Below are 20,588 nucleotides of genomic sequence, written 5' to 3'. Positions count from 1 at the left end.
GAGAGAGAGCCTGCTGATGAGCACTGAAGTGAATAAGGATGAGACAATAAGAGAAAGAGCCAAGTTCTCAAGGAAAACCCGACTGATCACAGCCATTGTGCTCTGACCTTGCCCTTCCCATTCCCAGAGGTACTTCAGGTCACTTCACATAAATGGATAACAGAAGAGCTAAATGTCCTGGAGTGAGTGCTGCAGTGTGTGAAGTTACAAAGGCCACTCTTGGGATGGATGTCTGAATGTAGGTTTTGTGTTAGGACAGAAAGCAGCGTCGGAGCCAGAGAGCCAAGTACAGCATTCCACAATCAGATGTGGGCTTGAGGAAATCACACAGTGCCCAGCTTCCCTGGGACTGGCGTGGGGGTATCCAGACTGTGAACAGGTAACAGCAAGGACCAGCCCCACTGGGGAAGAGCCTAAATTGGACAAGCTATTAGAGCAGAGTTGGAAACTAGGAAGGTGAAAGGAAAGATATTTTTACAACCAAAATTCATAGCCCTGGAATTAACCATAACAAAGAGAGGGGATTTCAATGGAGTAATTGTTTTCACGCCAGTGTTTCATTTTCTGTTTTACTGGAAGTGATCTGAGTGAATCAGTCATTTAGTCCAGCTTTGAAAATCATGAAGATATGTTAACGCTCCTCACCAACACATTTAAATTAAACTTAAAATGGATATACAATTACAATGTTTGATTTTTTATGTGACATTCTTGAGCATGTCTTACATATCATATGTCACAAACAGCACAGTTGCTGAAATTCTAGGCCATCTAAAAATGCTTCTTCAGCTTCACACAAAGCAATGACCTAGGAAGTCATATGGAGAAAAAAGCACAGACTTTGCCGTTGAATAGTTTGGAGCTAAGGTTTAACATGGTTACCTATGACTCGTGCTATTTTTGGCAAGTTACAAAGGTACTCTGACTGCCAATTCCTCATCAACAAATTTGGGGTGAAAATATGAACTGCTAGGTGTTGCTGGTCTTAGTCCATTCAAGCTGTTATAACAAAGTACCACAGAACCGGTGGCTTATGAGCAACATATTTTTTTTTTTCCTCACAGTTCCAGTGACTAAAAGTCAAAGATCATGACACCGACAGATTTGAAGTCTTGTGAAGGTTTCTACCATTTCACTCTAAACTCACATGGTGGAAAGGACTAGGAAACTCACTGGTGCTTCTTTTTAAGGACATTAATTCCTTCATGAGAACTCTGAGCATGACCTACTAGGATTTCAAAGGCCAATTCCTATCATCTCTTTGAGGGTATTTCACTATATGAATTTCAAGGGAACACAAAGCATTCAATGTAGCCTATTATAAAGATTAAGTGAGATAGTGCATAGAAAAACGAGTATCTTAAATATGAAAGACATTCAATAATTCATATCAAAAACATCTATCCTATTAGTATCATTGAAGCACTAATTCTATCTTAAAATGGAATTAAATACATTTAGAAAAAAATACCACTTTTATAAGGAGAATAAAAATTTTATCCTTTTGGGCCTCCCTGGTAGCACAAGGGGTTAAGCACCACACTATGAAGCAATCCACAGCCTGTGCAGCATGAGTTCTATCCCCAGCTGGCCAGAGAGAAACCCTCATGGCAAAGCAGACCTCTCCTGTCTTGCCCACTGCTCCCCTCAGCAGTGTATTTCAGTCAGTCTGCCTGTTCTGTTCCCCGCTCTGTCTCTGTGAATCATCTCACCCCCCACCCCCGCATCTCTGGCCTGTACCCCAACTCTTGTATGCATAAATAAATAAATATTTTAAAAAAAGAAAAGAAAAAAAGTAATTAAGAAATGTATCCTTTCAATGTAAGAACAGTCATGAAAATTGAGATATAATACTATGTGATGTATTAGTTTGAAAAAATAAACTATTAATAAGTTACTTTCTATTTAGATTCACTTGTTTTGTAGTTTGTCAAAACATCTGAAGATTTTGAATGACATCAGTGAAAAATCTAGCACAAATTTCGAATTCCCATACTCCCCAATTCCGACTGACCTTAGGTGTTCACCGTTTATTCAGTAAATAATTATTGAGCACTGTTTTTACTAAAAAAATAATCCATGGTCTCGTGAAGTTTATTGACTAGTAGTTTATTGACTAGTTTATTGACAGAGATAATAGGAAAGTGAACAAACAGCTAAATATGCAATTACAAATACTGAGGGACCTTCCTGGGGTTAAGTCTCAATGCCATAGCCATGAAGGCCTTAGTTCAATCCCCAGCCAGGGAGCTACCCACATGACACAGCAGACCTCTCCTGTCTTGCCCACTGCTCCCCTCAGCAGTGTATTTCAGGAGATCAGCCTTTTCTGCTCCCCACTCTGACTCTGATGAATCCTCTCACCCCCCGCACTTATGGTCTATACCCCAGTTCTTCTATGAAAAAATAAATAAATAAACAGACAAACAAATATGTAATTACAAATATTGGGAAGTGTTTTGAATGAAATAAATGAAAGTGAGAGAAATACTCTGGGTGAAGAGGTCAACCCAGGAGGGAATAATAAGCAAAAGTGATTGAAAATCATGCTGAAACTGTAAAAATAGATAACTTAGAACTCTGTAGGCCAAAGTGCTTATTGACTCTCTACATTACTCAATAGCAACTAGAGGAAGCTTCAACCGGAAAAGAATTCTGAGCAGAAACTTCAAATCATCACTCTGGCTGCCGAGCAGGAATGGATTTGCTAGAAAAGGAAGGGTGTGGTCAAAATCTGAAGGGAAGCCACTTAAATAGCCCAGGAGATGGTTTCAACCAGTGGCAGTGAATGGAGGCCCATTGGAGGCATCATTGGCAGGCGTTGCTGAAGCCTGGCAGGGGTAGGGAAATATAGGAATTGAATGGGGCTGCCAGGCACTCCTTGTGTGCTGCTGGTCTTGGAATTTTGTAACAGGACAGTGGCCCAGACTCCAGATATCACCTGATCACACTACCTTTCCTTCTCCAATGCCATATCTATTTCATCAGTTAGGTACCCTGCATCCTTCGCTCAGTAATCCACTCATATTCAGTCCAGTTGATTATATTTAGTGACTTGCTGATTCTTTTCCTTCGATTTTAAGAATAGTATCATGGAGAGTTAAACTGAAGAAAAGACAAAGATATTATAAGTATCTGATGCCTAAGTATGACAATTTAACTTATGATCTTATTTCCATTATTACAAAGAAAGGCTACATGTCTTCTTTTATTTTTCAACTTGGTGGAGAAAACATCCATTCTTCAAACAGCCAAATTAATTAAATTGAAAGATTTAATCTCTCTCAAGTGTGTGACTTTCTCTGACACAGTATCCTAAATACTACTCTAGGCCACTCCAACTCTCATATTTCCAGAAACACAAGATTTAGCTTTCAAACATGACAAACTCACTGTTATTTCTCTGTTAAAATCCTTCATGTCTTTAAAATCCTGTAAAATCAAGTGGCAATTCTTGAACATGCTATTCAAGGCCTTTATTTTCTACTGTGGCCTAACTTCCTAGTGTTACCTCGTTTCATATTTCTAAATGTTTGTGATTTGTTTCAGTCATTTAGAACTACTAGCAATTTACTCAGTTACACCATATTTTTAATTTTTTTTTGTCTTTAATGTTCTTCCCTTGCTTTTTGATTGGCTAATTCTACCTGAGTTTTCAAGGTCAAGTTTAAGTATCACCTCCTCTTTTGAATCTTCCTCTATGCCTTCCCCACAGCATCCTCCCTGTCACTGCCACACTAAATAGTGAAACTTCTTTGTGTTCTGCCTTTAGACTTCAAGAATAGTCTGAAACTATATGATATTCTGGGTTGGATTGTGAAGCAGTAAAAACAGGGAAAACTGTAAAATTTGAATAAAGTATAGAATTTAGGTAATTATAATGTAATTTCACATGTCCTTTTTTTATATGATAAAATTTTGTGGTTTTTTTTTTCAATTTTCTAATGATCATTTCTTAGTTTAAACAAATGTACCATGGAAATACAATATACTAATATTAGGGAAAACTTACAACAAAAATGAGTGGGGAATATGTGGGCAATCTGAACTATCTTTTGTATTATCTAAACCTATTCAAAAATGAGATATTTATTTTTAAAAATTCATTGGAAAAAGTCTTACATTTATTTCTCACATAGTAATTTCTATACTACTTGAGGCACCAAAAATACAATAACTGGTGTCACTTCTCAATCATAGGTTTACTTTCCTATAAAATTAATAATAGCTCCCATCTCCAATACTGTTTATGATGACTAAACCAGAGAATATATGTGAATTAAGGTCTTACTATAGGAGCCCAGACGCAGTGAGAAATTATTTTACATTGATTATTATTAGTATGTCAATGGAATAATTTGTTTCACATACATCCCAGTTCTACTGGACTCTCAGCTCCTCAAATGGGAAGCATGGTATCTGTCAAATGGAAAATACTCAGTAAACCTTTGAGGAACAAATACTGAATGAAATATAGACTCTAATAATTTTCATCTTTTCTCCTTAGATATGCTGCTTCATAACATGACAGAAATAAATCCCCTGCTGCTTGGTTTACTTCAGTGATCAGAATTCACCAAAATATCACCATCACTTGCTCTCTTACTGAACTTTTCTCCACCTCAGACCTTGAAAGAAACTGCATTTCATCTATCATCCTAGAATTCATGCTCTCTATTTATTCTACTGCATGAAAGAAAGCTAAACTGCAGAAGTATATTTTTTCAGCCAACACATCTTTTCAGAAGTCAAAATTGAATTTCTAGTTTTATGCTCAATGAGATTTCTCAACTTGCCCCTAGGTAGAATATTTTTTAAATGTTGGACAATCTTCAGAATTAAAATGGATGCTATAGCTGTGGAGTGTTTGGTTAATATGGAGTCATGAAATTTTTTAAGCCAAAACAAAAATTTTAACCACTCAGGATTAGTTCAATAAAATCACTGAAAGGATACTTAAATTGCACATAATCTGAATGCAAAATACTGAACTGAGGACACACCAGTTATAATTGCTTTCAAACCTTTTATTCCTTTTATGACTCCAAAATAATGCCTTGTGCATAGACAATCAAGGGTAAATTCTATTTATTCAAGTCTATATTTTTTTTTGAAATACTGGAATAAACAAAATACCTCTTAAGGAAAGTCCTCACACACAGCTGTACACACACACATTCCACAAACATGCACACACATGCAAACCAGCTTTGGTGTTCCTGCAGTGCAGTCCAACAGCACCTGGTCATCCTTCATCAAGGCACTTAACATACTTGTTTTAATTTCACTTTAATTATTTGTCTCACACTTGACTTTAAACTACAGGTCAGATAACCACATCTCTCTTTTAGTATTTCCAATACAGTGATGATTGCATGAATGAATTAATGAATCAATTAATTTAAATAATTTTAAACTATTAGTGTTTAAAAGTTATATAAATATATTTTACTTTGTATTTAACTTAAAACTAAGTTTATAAAATTGGGTATTTATATTTTTCTTCTCATGTTACATGACCTGAAAGACAAGCATACACAAATACAGTAAAACAATCATTATTACTCTCCTATCTCCAACCCCTCCCATGCCAATTAATCTTAGACACTCAATCCAGATTGAAGGAAAATGTTTGGCACACCTTTTCTTCTGGTGAGGTAATTCTACAAACTGATGGACTAAAAAGATGTTATCATTAAAAACAAAATTGCTATGACAAAAATGGGCTACTTGTTCACTCAGTGAACCCAAACTTACAAGTACTTCCAGAATATATATCTATTCCAAAGAATCATAGAAAACTGGAGAAGCTATTTCTTCAAATATCATTAAATAAATAAAATCATTTAAACTAGGAACATCTTCCAAAATATTCTCAAAAATAACACTATGTCATATGCAGTATTTTGCATCACAAGCACTTTGGTAAAGTTTTTCATGTGTAGATGAGCGGGAAAAATTACTGTTCTTAGACTTCCATGCTCAGTATAAATGCAAAATTTTCCAAAGTTTGCTATAATTTGTGTGCCTTCCTGTCTTTGACTGCCTCATTATCCTCATACATTGTTAAAAATCTTTAACTGTGTTTCTATATGTCACCCTCCTGTGTAGTCTAATATTTGTAAGTAATTCATTAAACTGCTGGTGAAATCAGAGAAGAAACTTATCCTATTCAAAACTTTCCGGGGCTCTTGTGTATATTTTGTTCAAATTAAATGACCTCGAGATGTGGAGTAGATATATCAGGACTTAGTTCCTCATGCATTCTGAAGCATCTGACATTTCTAGTAGAACTTATTATACTCCAAAGTAAATTTTAATATACAGACTGAATCTCCAGCTGTATTATATCTCCTTGCACATAAATTCTATATCTTATCTGCCTATATAGCTACAAGTTTTAAAATAATGTTCAGAAAAAAATAAAATTTCAGTAAATGTTTCCTGAACTAAATGCACATTATAATCCTAACTACACCTCCTAAGTATTGTACTAATTTTGAAATAATAGTATATAATTATTTATTTACCTTATGGTTATCTGTCACCCAAAATGTAATACATGCAAAATCAATTACCTTCCATCTTGCATTTTAACAGTTTGTTTCTCCTCAACAGCTTACTCTTAATGTGGTACCATTAACCTGATCTAAGAAAATTAGGTATATGTGCCTATTTTTATTCTACATTTAATAAAGAATTAAGAGTACAGAAATGAACCTACATTTATATGGATAGTTAATTTATAACAATCAGCAGTATGGAGAAAGGAGTCTCTTCAAAAAATGATACAGAAAAAAATGATTAATCACATGCAGAAAAATGAAACTAGACCATTCTCTCATACCTTACAAAAATATTAACTTAAAATGGATAAAGACTTGGAAGTAAAATCTCAAACCATAAAATACATAGAAGAAAACACAGGCAAAACACTCCATACATTGGCTTCACAGATGCCTTTGGGGAATTGACACTAAAGGCAAGAAAGTTAAAATCAAAATAATAAACACATGGTATTACATCAAACTAAAAGGCTTCTGCTCAGTAAAATAAATTGTCATCAAAATGAAAAGGCATCCCACTGAATGGGGAAAAAAATATTTGCACATCATAATATCTAAGACCTACACAGAACTCATGAAATCAATGATTAAAAAAAAAAAAACAAGTAACTCAATCACAAATGGGTAGGAGTGGGGCCTCCCCGGTGGCGCAGCTGTTGAACACTGGGCTTCGAAGCTGCCTGCAGCCTCTGCAGCGCTGGTTCAACCCTGACCACTGGTGAGGGTCCCACATGGCGGCGCACAGACCTCTCCTGCCATGCCCACTGCTCCCTTCAGCAGTGTACTTCGTCAGTCTGCCTGTTCTGCTCCCTGCTCTGGCTCTGGTGAATTCTCTCACCCTCCCGTGCTTCTGACTGTACTCAGTGCTTATATAGATAAATAAATAAATCTTAAAAAAATGGGTAGGAGCGCTAAATAGATCATTCTTCAAAGAATATGACCTACATGCACATAAAAATATGTTCAACATATTTTCAAGATATTATTAATAGATCTACCATATTACCCAACAATTTTACTCCTTGGCATTTATCCAAAAAATGCAAAAATACTTATCCAAAGGATATTTGCATTCACATATTCATTGTAGCATTATTTACAATAGTGAAGAAATGGAAATAACTGAGGAGTGGATTCAGAAGCATGATACATATACATAGGTTTGTGATAACATGGATGGAACTGTAGAGGATTATGCTAAGTGAAATAATCCAGAGGGAGAAGGACAACTACCAGATGATTTCACTCATATGTAGAATATAGATAAACAAAACATAGGAACTAAGTAAAGCAAGGCAAGATAAAGTCTAGAAATATGAGTGCAGAATTGAGGCTACTAGAGACAGTAGGGTGGGAGTTAAAGAGAAGGGGCCCAGTGGTATATAATAAGAGGATATGGGCATTCTGTTGGTGGAACTGGTATGTAATGTGCATCTGAGGATTTTTGAACCTACCCCCCTGAATCATACACAGAGCTGTGAGCCACTTCAATAATAAAGTGTTAGGAGAAAAAAAAAATTCAAATAAGATAAAAAATATATAAAAAACAACATAAAAGAGCATCTTCATTTTTTTAATTTTATTTTTATATTCCCGATACAATTGCAACCCCCTTATTTTGACCCCAACCCCTCCTTTCCCCGCCCCCCCATAGTGTGTCTCTGGTTCATAATTGTTGATTTTGATTTATTCATTATTATAATTAGTCTTTTTCCTGGTCCCTTAGGAATTTAGGTTTTCTAAATTCCTGCTATGAGTGAGACCTTCGGGTATTTTTCTTTTTCTTTCTGGCTTATTTCACTGAGCATGATCCCTTCCAGCTCCATCCATGTTGCTGCAAATTGCATGTGTTTATCTTTTTTTGATTGCTGAGTAATATTCCATTGTGTATATGTACCACATCTTCTTGATCCAGTCATCTATTTTTGGGCTTTTGGGTTGTTTCCAAAGCTTAGCTATTGTAAATAGTGCTGCTATCAACATAGGGGTAGAGGTGCTTTTTGGAATTAATGTTTGTGTCCTTTGGGTAAATACCTAGGAGTGCAATTGCTGGATCATATGGAAGCTCTATCTTTAGTAGGTTGAGGAATCTCCACACAGCATTCCATAGTGGTTGAACCCGTTTGCACTCCCACCAGTAGTGCAGGAGAGTTCCTTTTTCTCCACAACCTCGCCAACATTTGGTGTTGCTATTTTTTTTTTTTTTTAATATGTGCCATTTTCACTGGTGGGAGATGGTATCTCATTGTAGTTTTGCTTTGCATTTCCCTGATTGCAAGTGATGTTGAACATTTTTCCAAATGCCTATTGGCCATTTGTATTTCCTCTTTGGAGAAGTTTCTTTTTAGCTCTTTTGCCCATTTTTTGACTGGATTATTTGTTGAGTCTCATCAGCTCTATGTAGATTTTTGTGATCAGTCCTTTATCATTAGTGTTGTGTGCAAAAATGTTCTCCCAGTCGGTGGGATTTCTCTTTGTTTTGGTTATTATCTCTTTTGCTGTGCAGAAAGGAGCATCTTCATTTTTAGCATAGCACTTAGATACACACACATACATACATAGGAAAATGCAACTCTGCATTGAAATCATGAGTTCCCAAATAAATATATCTTAAATTAAAATATGCCAATAGTTCATCTGTAAATATTAATTGGAAAACCAAGTAGAAGAAATATCTCAAAACAGAGGACTTAAATAGAAAAATATGAGATGCATACTGAATAAATAAGATCCAAAGAGTGCATTTCTCTTCATTTATTCAACAAATAATTTTTGAAAATCTGTTATGTGTCAGGAACTCTCCTAGAACTTGGTAGTACTTCAATGAACAAAAAGTACAATAATACTTGCCTCCTAGGAAGTTATATGCTAGTGAGGAGAAACAAACAAGAAACAGTAAATGAAAATGTATGTTGTTATAAATCGATATGGTATGTCTTTTGAAGATTACACAATTTTGGAAAACCACTCTAAAAAAAAATTTAAACTGATAGCTCCTCTTCTGATTCTTGCCCTCTTACCAATCTTTCTTGAATAATTTAGTTGAAAACCATTGATGGATTTGAGTAAGGTACAAGTGACCATGCACAAGAAGTGTGGGGAATATTCCCAAAATCAATGAGCACACAAGCACATAGATCTTGTTCTCTAAAAACATTTCTCCACCAAAAAATAATCAAAGCTCATTATATAAATGGCTAGGAAAAATAGGAAATACTTCTAGACAATCTTGTACAAGAAACTAAACAAACATTCATAAAGTAATGAGAACACTGAAAATAGCTAATCATAAGTCCACATCAGTATAAATAAATTCTAAATTGAAATGCTGATTGGGAAAAGTTCTAAAATTATGTCCTAAAATAATAATTTATTAATAAAAGAAAAAGTTAATTTTCCAGTGAAAAAATTTAGCAAACAACTGCTTCATTTCTCTAAATTATTATCACCAATAATGGAACAAAGCACAATTGTGTCCACAAGACAAGTGTCAATGAAACCATATCAAGACTAATATTGCTGCCAAGAACTCTTAACCATGATCTAATTTATTTTTTTATTTTTATTATTTATTTATTTATTTATTTATTTTATAATAACCATGATCTAATTTAAACAAAAAAAAATCATGACAAAATAAATTGAGGGACATTGTACAAAATGAATGACCTATAATCTTTAAAAGCGTGAAGATCCTGAAAGCAATTTTTAATGTCTGTAAAATGAATAAACAAATCACACAGACTTAAGGATGATTGAAGGACATGTGACAAATAAATGACACATGTGATGACTAGATCTTTTTGCTATAAAGGCTATTACGAGGACATAGGGAACTTGAGTGATATCTGCAGATTAAGTGGTACAATGCATTGATGTTAATTTCCTGATTTTGGTTCTTGAAAAGTGACTATAAAAGAGAATATCTTCACATGTAATGCATTAAATAATTTGAAAATACTGCAACATAACGTCCATAGCTTAAATGAAACAAGAAAAATAAGTTTTTTGTGCTTTTTTGATACTTTATGTATTTGAGGTTTTTCAAAACAATTTTGATGCAATTTTCTATAGAAAGGATGCAACAATAAATTCAACTTCTTTCTAATAATGTTGATAAGTTTAAAATAATTTACAACTAAATTTTTTTTCTTTCTGATTCAAAATTTAGTATTCAAAACTTAGGGTTAGGGATGGGGCTAGAGTTAAGGTGAGGATTAGGGTTAATGTTTAGCACCTATTGTCTAAAATAAGATGGACTTTTGATATTTTTAAGCTACATGCAGGTACCAGGGAGGTGAATTTTTGGTTAATTTTGAATTTTGGTATGATCAGTAATTTTGAAATAAATATTTATAAGGTTAGTCTGAAATTAAGGCACACACCGTCCTTTTTAAATACATTTTGAAATTTCCACTATGTTATACTAAATGCAGAATTTTATGATCCAGTTTTGTTTTCACTACATTGAGTCATTAATAGGTACACATGGGATTTTTGTCACAGGAATTAATTTATCTTCAAAACAATTGGTTGTGTTAGTGACAAACTTGTTCCATTTTATCCAGATCTGCCAGACTTCACCATGACAAGATACGTTATACATGCTAAAATAAAATCCAATGTGTTGGGCTACATTAAACACTGATCTTCTCACACAAACATGTCATTCCTTCTAGTCTCATTACAGATGTGTGCACTAAAACAAAGAAATTAATCATTTCTAGTATTTGTGCTTCCCAACAGAAAACAAGTATGGTGTATATCATTTCCTTGCCAATAAGTACATTTTTATACTTTTAACAGAACAGCACTTATTTTTTTTTTCTTAGGTGTTTAGAAGAAACAATTTCACTTATAATTTATCCACTTGATGATGGGAAGAATTTCCAAGCCAACTTCTTGCTCTGTGATTTTAAACACCACTTTTCTTTCTCTGTCAGCATGATCCCAGTGGCAGTTGCCAAAGGACACATTCATATTACAGCTTGAGCTATGAACATGCAGCTTTAAATCACAAATACAAGTAGGTTGGCACAATTACTGGTAGCAGTGTACCTGGAAGTTACTTATGCATTAGGATGGGTTGCAATAACATAATAGAAATGAAGGTAACTGCCAACTACATAAAATATCCATTTAATATAGAATTAAATGTACCAATATCAATCTTCCTTTGGATTTGTCCTTTAATCCCAAAGCTATTCTAGCAACACCTAGATAAGTTTCATGTTAAAGAAACACTGAGATATGATTTTAATGCCCTCTACCAATCAATCAATCAATCAACCAAGTAATGAACCATTGAGATCTTAAGAAAAAATAGAATGAAAGAAGATGTCATCATGGAAATAAAACTAGATTATCTGAGGTGATGATATATGTAGTAGTAGAGATTTATGTAATACAGTAAATTAAAAATTAATAAAATAATGGAACTGTACTGCAAGGAAGCTCTTAGTATTTTCCAAAAATGCTTTACTTACTTTATTTGTGTTAAGACATAGGAATTAGGGCCTCCCCAGTGGCGCAGCGGTTGAGCACTGGGTTGCGAAGCTGCCCGCAGCCTCTGCAGCACCGGTTCAATCCCTGGCCGCCAGCAAGGGTTCCACATGGGGCGCAGACCTCTCCTGCCTTGCCCACTGCTCCCCTCAGCAGTGTGTTTCGTCAGTCTGCCTGTTCTGTTCCCTGCTCTGGCTCTGGTGAATTTTCTCACCCTCCCGCGTTTCTGACTGTACCCAGTGCTTGCATAAATAAATAAATAAATCTTAAAAAAAAAAAAGACAGGAATTAAACAGTAGGTTTAAGAGTACTAGGGGAGGGCCTCCCCGGTGGCACAGCGGTTGAGCGCTGGGTTGCGAAGCTGCCCACAGCCTCTGTGGCACCGGTTCGATCCCCGGCTGCTCCCCGGCCACCAGAGGAGGGTCCCACATGGCGCGCAGACCTCTCCTGCCGCCCACTGCTCCCCTCAGCAGTGTACTTCGGTCCTTCTGCCTGCTCTGCTCCCCGCTCTGGCTCTGGTGAATTCTCTCACCCTCCCGTGCTTCTGACTGTACCCAGTGCATGTATAAACAAAACAAACAAACAAATAAATAAGTAAAACATGCCTCTATATAAAAAAAAAAAAAAAAAAAAAAAAAAGAGTACTAGGGGAGGGGAACATAATGGAGATTATGTCTAATAAATGTACTAAATTTAGAATTCTACTAAATCTTCTAGGAAATAAAATGTTATCCTTTTATTAAGTTTATCCATGAAAACAAATAGGAAATACTTCCTAAATCATTTTATGGTGCTATAGTAACTGATATAAAAACTTAATCATGAAGATTAATAAATAAAATTATGGCTTATTCTTTTATTAGCGTAGATTCCAAAAATTGACTCCAATTTTAGCAAAACATGAAGCGTATCATTATTTTAAAAATTAATAATGCCTAAGATCGATATAATACAGTGAATACACTATACTTCATAAATAAGAATGTTAACATAAGTCATCACACTAAGAAATTAAAGAAGAAAAATTATTATCTAACCAAATACATTTATTTTAAAAAATCAGCATCTATTCATGGTCATCATTGGAAATTATGAATAGAAACAACTGAGTGTAATAAATCAATATTTGCTAAAAATCATTTACTAAAATTATTCATAAAGAAAAATTTTTGTAACATTGTTTTTAAATTAAGTATAAAATAGACATTACCATTTCTGGGCCTCCCTGGTAGCAGGGATGAAGACTCAGCATTATAACCTCTACAGCCTGGGTTCCATTCCCAGTCAGGGAGCTAACCCATATGGTGCAGCAGATCTCTCCTGTCTCGCCTACTGCTCACCTTAGCAGTATATTTCAGTAAATCTGTCCTTTCTGCTCCCCATTCTGTCTTTGGTGAATCCTCTCACCCCCCAAACTTATGACCTAAACCCCAGTTCTTCCACTAAATAAATAAATCTTTTAAAAAATAGATAAACCATTTCTATCCCAAAAATGTCTATATGAATCTCCATTAAGGGATTGAATTAAATAAAGTCATATATGAAGAAATAACATACTAAGGAAGAAATAACAGAACCACCATTAATAGAGAATGTCTTCAGAAAATTAACAAGAATTACAAAAATTGAGCTTAAATACTATGAAATAGAAGATAAATTTCTACTTTAAAACAATGTTAAAAATAAAATATTTGGGAGCTTCCCTAGTGGCACAGGGGTTAAAGTCTCAGTGCTATCAATCTATTGCCACCCATTGTGGCATGAATTCAGTCCCCAGCCAGGGAGCTAACCCACATGGCACAGCAGACCTCTCCTGATTCCCCCACTTACCCTCAGCAGTGTATTTCAATGGATCTGCCAGTTCTGGTCCCCACTCTGTCTCTGGTGAATCATCTTACCACCCTGCACCTCTGGCATACATCCCAGTTCTTGTATGTGTAAATAAATAAAATAAATTTTTAAAAATATAGCATTTGAAGCCCATTTATAATAGCAAAAAAATAAATATTGGGCACATTGAATAATCTAACTGAAAATAACAGAAAGTATAAAACTTTATTAAAAGACACAAAAAACTAAATAGGAAGTAAACTGTGCTAATGAATTAAAAAAAAACCCAACTTAAAAAAATAGAAAAATCATGTCATTTTTCCTAAATCAATCTATGCAGTCAATGTAGTTCTGAACCCAATCCAAAATAAAGTTTTGACTGGAGATTGAGAAGACAATGCCAATTTTTTTTTGAAGATACAAAGAACAATTTAAACTTTTTTAAAAATCAACTAAGTAATATCAAGATTTGTTTTAAAGTTATAAATTGTTTAAATAGTATAATTCATAGCTTTAACTAAGAAACTTGTATTATAAATAGAGTTTACTGAACCATAACCTCACACAAAATGATACTTGATTTGTAACAAAGATGGAATTGCAGATTAAATTATTCAATAAATATTGCTAGGACAAATGGTTATTCATTGTGGAAAAAATTGAAACTGTGTCCCTACCTCATACCATATACAAGTCTCGACAAACTAAATAAAAATAAATAAATAAAAATGCAGACCCCTAGAAGATAATAGAGAAAATATATTTATGACATTGTCAAATGGAAGGAATTTTTTATCCCCAAAACAAAATTTTAAAGGAAAAGATGGGCAAATTTATATGTAATAAAAGTGAAAGTTGTTAAATATCAAAGGACACTTAAAGTATGAAAATACAATTTACAGGCATGGCAGACCTCTCCTGTCTCGTCCGCTGCTCTCCTTAGTGTATTTCAGTCAGCCAGTCTTCCTGTTCTGTTCCCCGCTCTGTCTCTGGTGAATCCTCTCACCCTCCTGCGCATCTGGCCTGTACCCCAGTTCTTGTATAAATAAATAAATAAATCTTAAAAAGAAAAGAAAATAGAATTTACAAACTAAACTGGGTTGGTATCCAACACTGAAATGAGTACAAATAAAGTAAAAGCAACTCATTAAAAACAGAGCAAATGATATCAAGAACAGTTTAGAGAAAAGGATTTCTATAAAAGCAATAAATATTGAACAGATGTTCAACCATCTTGGCAATCAAAATATACAAATTAAAATTACAAGCTATTATTTCATATGCAATCATATTGGCAACATTATAAATATCAGACAACATCAAGACGTGGTGAGTACATTGGAAGAATAGTTGTGGTAATATACATATGTTTAACCATTTGGGGAATAGTAATTGATATTATCTGGTTAAGATTAAAAAAAAAACACTCATCAGCATAGCAGTTTAATTCTAGAGAAAAATGTCACATATGTGCACACAGACATTGAAGCATCATTTGAAATAAGAAAAAAAATCATTACAATACTTAAATTTCCATTAAAAGTAAAAAAGAAAAGTAAACTATGGTAGATTTCTGCAATGGAATACTTGGTATCCATGATACAGGAGAGTGTATACAAGATTGTAGCAGTAAAGCACTGACTTGTAAAGTGTTAATTTCTAAATTGATGCTATATTCAGTTTGACTCTAATTTATTTCTTATTTTACTAGATTTTAACTAACAATGTTGTCTGTAAAACATAATCAACAAAGCTATTGTCATTGCTGTTGAAGTTCTGAACTACTGCAAATTCTTTTCACAGAGATGACACTATTGAAGTATTGAATAGGCAACATTGTGTGTGTGTCCTTTGAATCAGATCTTGCAAGCTATTAAGGAACTTTCATGAATGTATGACAAACACTGAATGGGATTCTTCATGATCCAATCATTCACAACATTACTAAGAGCTCGTGTGACTTTTTGTAGCTAGAGCAAATCTCAGTTATGTTTGATGGCCCCATTGTTGGATTGAGTGCTACCCTTCCCCCCACCACCACACAGCACACAAGTACAGACACACATCCAAATACACACACATTTCATTGCTGATAAGCCAAGAAAAAATAAATACAACTAGTAAGAATGCAACACCCAAATAATCAAAAGGGATCAGATCAAATAATCATTTATTTTTACACATTTCTTGGGAGACATTTTTCCCCTTCTTTCCTTTCTCTTATTTAACATTTAATATATGCCATCCTTTTCTTAACATAATTATAATAATTGAGACAACATTGGTTTACACTGCTGTATTTGATATAGAGGTATAGCATCACTCTTCTGATGTATGTTATCACAAAAACCCACCATCAAGATACCCATAGTCCTCCACCATATTCAAATGAGCTCTCTCCACAGACTGTCCTCTCTCCAATCCCTTCCTGTCTGGTAGTCTCAATTTTGCAGTCTGATTTCTAGGATTTGAATAGGTTTGGTTTTATATGATCTTTTGTTTTGATTCTCTGTATTGTACATAAAAATGATATCACCATGTATTTGTGTGTCTCTTCCTTACTTTGCTTAGTCTAATTCCCTCCAATTCAATCTACGTTGCAAATAGCAAGAGCTTATCCTTTTTATAACTGGGTAGTATTTCATTGTATACATATACCACATCTTCCTAATCCACTCCTCTCTTTGTGCACTTACATTATTTCTGTAATTTAGCGATTGTAAATTGTGCTGCAATTATGTAGGAGTACACAAATTCCTTCAAATTAAAGTTTTTGCACACTTTGGTAGATACCTAGAAGTGGAATTGCTGGGCCATATGGTAGATTTATAGGTAATATTTTGAGAAATCTCCATATTGTTTTCTATAGGGCCCAAACCAATCTACATCCCCACCAACAATATATAAGAGTTCCTTTTTCTCCACATCTTCATCAGCATTTCTTTCTGATTGCTTGCTTTTTGATATCTGTCAGTCTCATATGTATGCGGTGGTATGCCATTGTGATCTTTTCACATTTTCCTCATGATAAGTGATAATGAACATTTTTTCATGTGCCTGTTGGCCATCTGTAAGTCTTTTTTGAAGAACTGTCTGTTTAGTTCTTCTGCCCATCTTTGACTAGTTCATTTGTTTAATTTTTGTTGAGTTGTATCAGTTCTTTGAAGATCTTGGCTATGAGCCCCTTGTCAGATGTATGGTGTGCAAATATTTTTTCCCATTCAGTAGTGTCTTTTTGTTTTAGCAATAGTTTTTTTTTTTTTTTCCTATTCAGAAGCTTTTTAGTTTGATATAGGTCCAATTGTGTATATTCTCTTTTGTTTTTCTTAAATAAAGATCTCAATGAAAAAGGTCTGTAATACCCACATCCAAGTTTTCCTGCACCTCCACCTCATGTGCCTACCATAGCATATCAAGTAGGCAGCATGCATTTTGAAGAGCGTAGAAGTCTTATTTTACCCTTAAGAGTAAAGTAATTTTATATCTGTTCTAAAAGTGGATTAAGTAGTTGCAGACAATTGTTGAGCTACTAAAATAATCATGAAGAAGAATGGATGGAAGAACCTATCCTTGCAACAAACCCATGTTAATTACCTTTGCAGCTGGGAGATCAATCTGCATAGAGAGTCTTTGAAGCCTGTCAGGTATGAATTGAACCACTGAACTGCTACATTTGATAATCCAGCCCTTGAGCTCCTCCCCGCCTCCCCGAAGATGTTGTTGTAGTCTACCAAGCAGTTTTCCTCATCTAAAAAGTGTTTATTTCTAATTAATTTGGTCCTATATGTAGCATGCATACACTTTTATGACTTTAATCAATTAACTCTAACAAAGATAGAAACATAGTGACTCATAATACATAGTGACACCATCCACTGTAATAATGTACCCATTTCCAGATTTTAAAAAATATAGGGTTAAAAGAGGTACTATAGAGAAAAATGTATACAGAATACGAGAGAAAAATTGCGATAGTGAACGGAACTCTACTAATATGATGCTGATTTTAGAAAAGGTAGCAAAAATTGGATAAGAATTAAAAATTAGACTTGAAAATCATAATTAATATATGTATGTCTTGACTTAAAATGTTATTTATATTCTTTCATCAATATTTTTTGGAGTAGGAACACATCATATTCTTTGAGTATGGCTCTGTTGATTGGAGTTCTAGCCATTTTCTTGCACAATGAAATCTGGTTTTAAAATAATTCCAGTTCTATCTGAATGCAAAATTTAGAATTTTACAAAAAGCTTTCCATCACTTAATGTGGTGTCAGTCCCAGTTAATTCAGCTTGCCAAACTTTTACAAAGCAGTCAAATTAGTTTTCATCAAAATAACCATAATTAACCAGAAAAGACTATTGACATGTTTGGAAAAAATGAAACAGATTTTTAATAATCTTGGAAGTTACCTAATGGTTAACATGAAGGTGTGAGAGAGGAGCTTCCTAACCATGAACACCCGTAATATACCTGTAGCCCAGGCTTGTTGCAGGTCTTCAGAAAGAATAAGGATGAAGAACAAGGATAAGGATGACCTACATTGTTAAATATAGGTCAGTTAAGAGTTTCTTGTGTATATACAAAATCCGTAGAGGAAAAATAACAATGCAGTCATTGACTAGTTTGTGTTTAGAATGTTGTAGTTGCTTATTCATGTTCTTTCACTATATCATCCTCTGAGTCTCATGAGGTTACTGATTTGTATTTGTCAAGCATTTCTATGTTCAAGTAACAGCAATCTAATGCATATGAGTGAGGCTTATTATTATGAATTTTTTTATAAGAACCTAAGGGAGAGGGCTAAAGTTTGTCACAAAGAATTGTGAAGCAAGGAGGTTGTCTCTGGTGGCACAAGAGGTTAAATATCAGCGCTATCAAGCAATTGGCAGCCACTACAAGTTTGATCCCCAGCCAGGGAGCTAACCCTCATGGGACAGCAGACCTCTCCTGTCTAGCCCACTGCTCCCCTCAGCAGTATTTCAGTCAATCTGCCTGTTCTGCTGCCACTCTGTCTTTGGTGAATGCTCTCACTCCCTAAGCATCTGGGCTATACCCCAGCTCTTGCATGCATAAATAAATAAAATAAATCTTAAAAAAAATTTTTTGAGGGTCACCCCAGTGGCTCACCAGGTTGAGCGCAGCACTGTGAAGCTGTCCACAGCCTCTGCAGTATTGGTTCAATTCCTGGCCGACCAGGGAGAATCCCACATGGAGCGCAGACCTCTCCTGTCTCTCCCGCTGCTCCCCTCAGCAGTGTACTTTGGTCCTTCTGCCTGTTCTGCTCCCCACTCTGGCTCTGGTGAATTCTCTCACCTCCCACACTTCTGACTGTAACCAGTGCTTGTATAAATAAATAAATAAAATCTTTGAAAAAAAATTGCATAATTACAAATTCAAGAATGTCACTATATTTGTGGGGAAAACTGTTGAACTGACTCTCCTTAATCATAGAAGTCACCAGGTTGAAGTGTTCATATACAAGGAGGGATGAATAAGAGCACAGCTTGCTAGCCTTGAGCACTCAGTACCCACTTGTGACCACACTACACAGAACTTCCTGTTCATGTAGAGAAATTGGGCTGCACGAGTTTTGATTTACATTCGTAGAGCTCTAGCCATTTGAAATTCCCAGAATCCTAAAAAGAGATTAATCACCAAATCTTGGGTTAAATATTTATCGGTAGATCAGTCACTGAAGTTGCCTGAATGGGGTTCTAATTTATTAATTATGGCAGAATATATGTAAATATTTTCAACAGATGTAAAGTTATACCCCCGGCCAATGCAATAGGTTTCCCATGGAAATAATTAAAACTCTGCCTACAACTAAAGTTCAAAGTATATAAACATATGTAATAGATTTCGGGAAAGTCTAACAAAGTCAGATTAGTGGGACCTTTAAGTCAAATCATCCTACAGGAAGGATGGTGGAAGATGGGATATTTTCTGCAGGAAGAATTTTCTCTTAAAGCGTTCAGTGTACAACTAAACGTCACACTCATAGAGCCTCAGATGCCTTTATAGACCAGGCTAGTAAATTGTCTCTAGCAAACTGCAAAGAATTCTGTAAAAACTTAGAGCAAACAGTCTGTTCTGCCAGATATGGCCCTGCCTTCACTCTCTCTTCAGGGCATGGAATCCTGAATTAAAAGTATAAAATCAACCTTCTAATAAGAAAATGACTCTTACCAACCCAGGCGAACAGGATTAAAATTCAAGGAGAAACTGAACAACACATTGCAGGCTACTTAAGGGACAGATTGGAAATATTGTTATTTAAATAGGAGAAGATAAAACTCACATGAGACTAAAAGGAGATGGACAAAGAATGAGGCTATGATAATTCAAATAATTTTATGAAACAATAAATTAACTTTAGCCTGTTAAAATTCAATTACACGTAAACTCCAAGAAAACAATCTATGAAAGATAAAATGATAAGAATGTAAACTGAGATAAAAATGAGACATCTGAATGAGGGACAGAAATTCATAAGGGAAATAGACATAATAAGAATAAAATGAGAAAATAAGAATATAATTATTTGAATAGTTGATAATAAGCTTGAATAAGAAATTTCTTTTTACAGAATTCTACATTCTATGAGATCTTCCCCCAATCTATCAAATGGGGTTAAAAATATTATTTACCTCATAGAGTTTTTGTGGGAATGAAATGAAATG

The sequence above is a fragment of the Talpa occidentalis genome, unplaced genomic scaffold (genome assembly GCF_014898055.3).
Source record: "Talpa occidentalis isolate TD23 unplaced genomic scaffold, MPIMG_talOcc4v2.1 talOcc4.2, whole genome shotgun sequence".
Classification (NCBI taxonomy): domain Eukaryota; kingdom Metazoa; phylum Chordata; class Mammalia; order Eulipotyphla; family Talpidae; genus Talpa; species Talpa occidentalis.
This window is presented reverse-complemented; position numbering follows the sequence as displayed.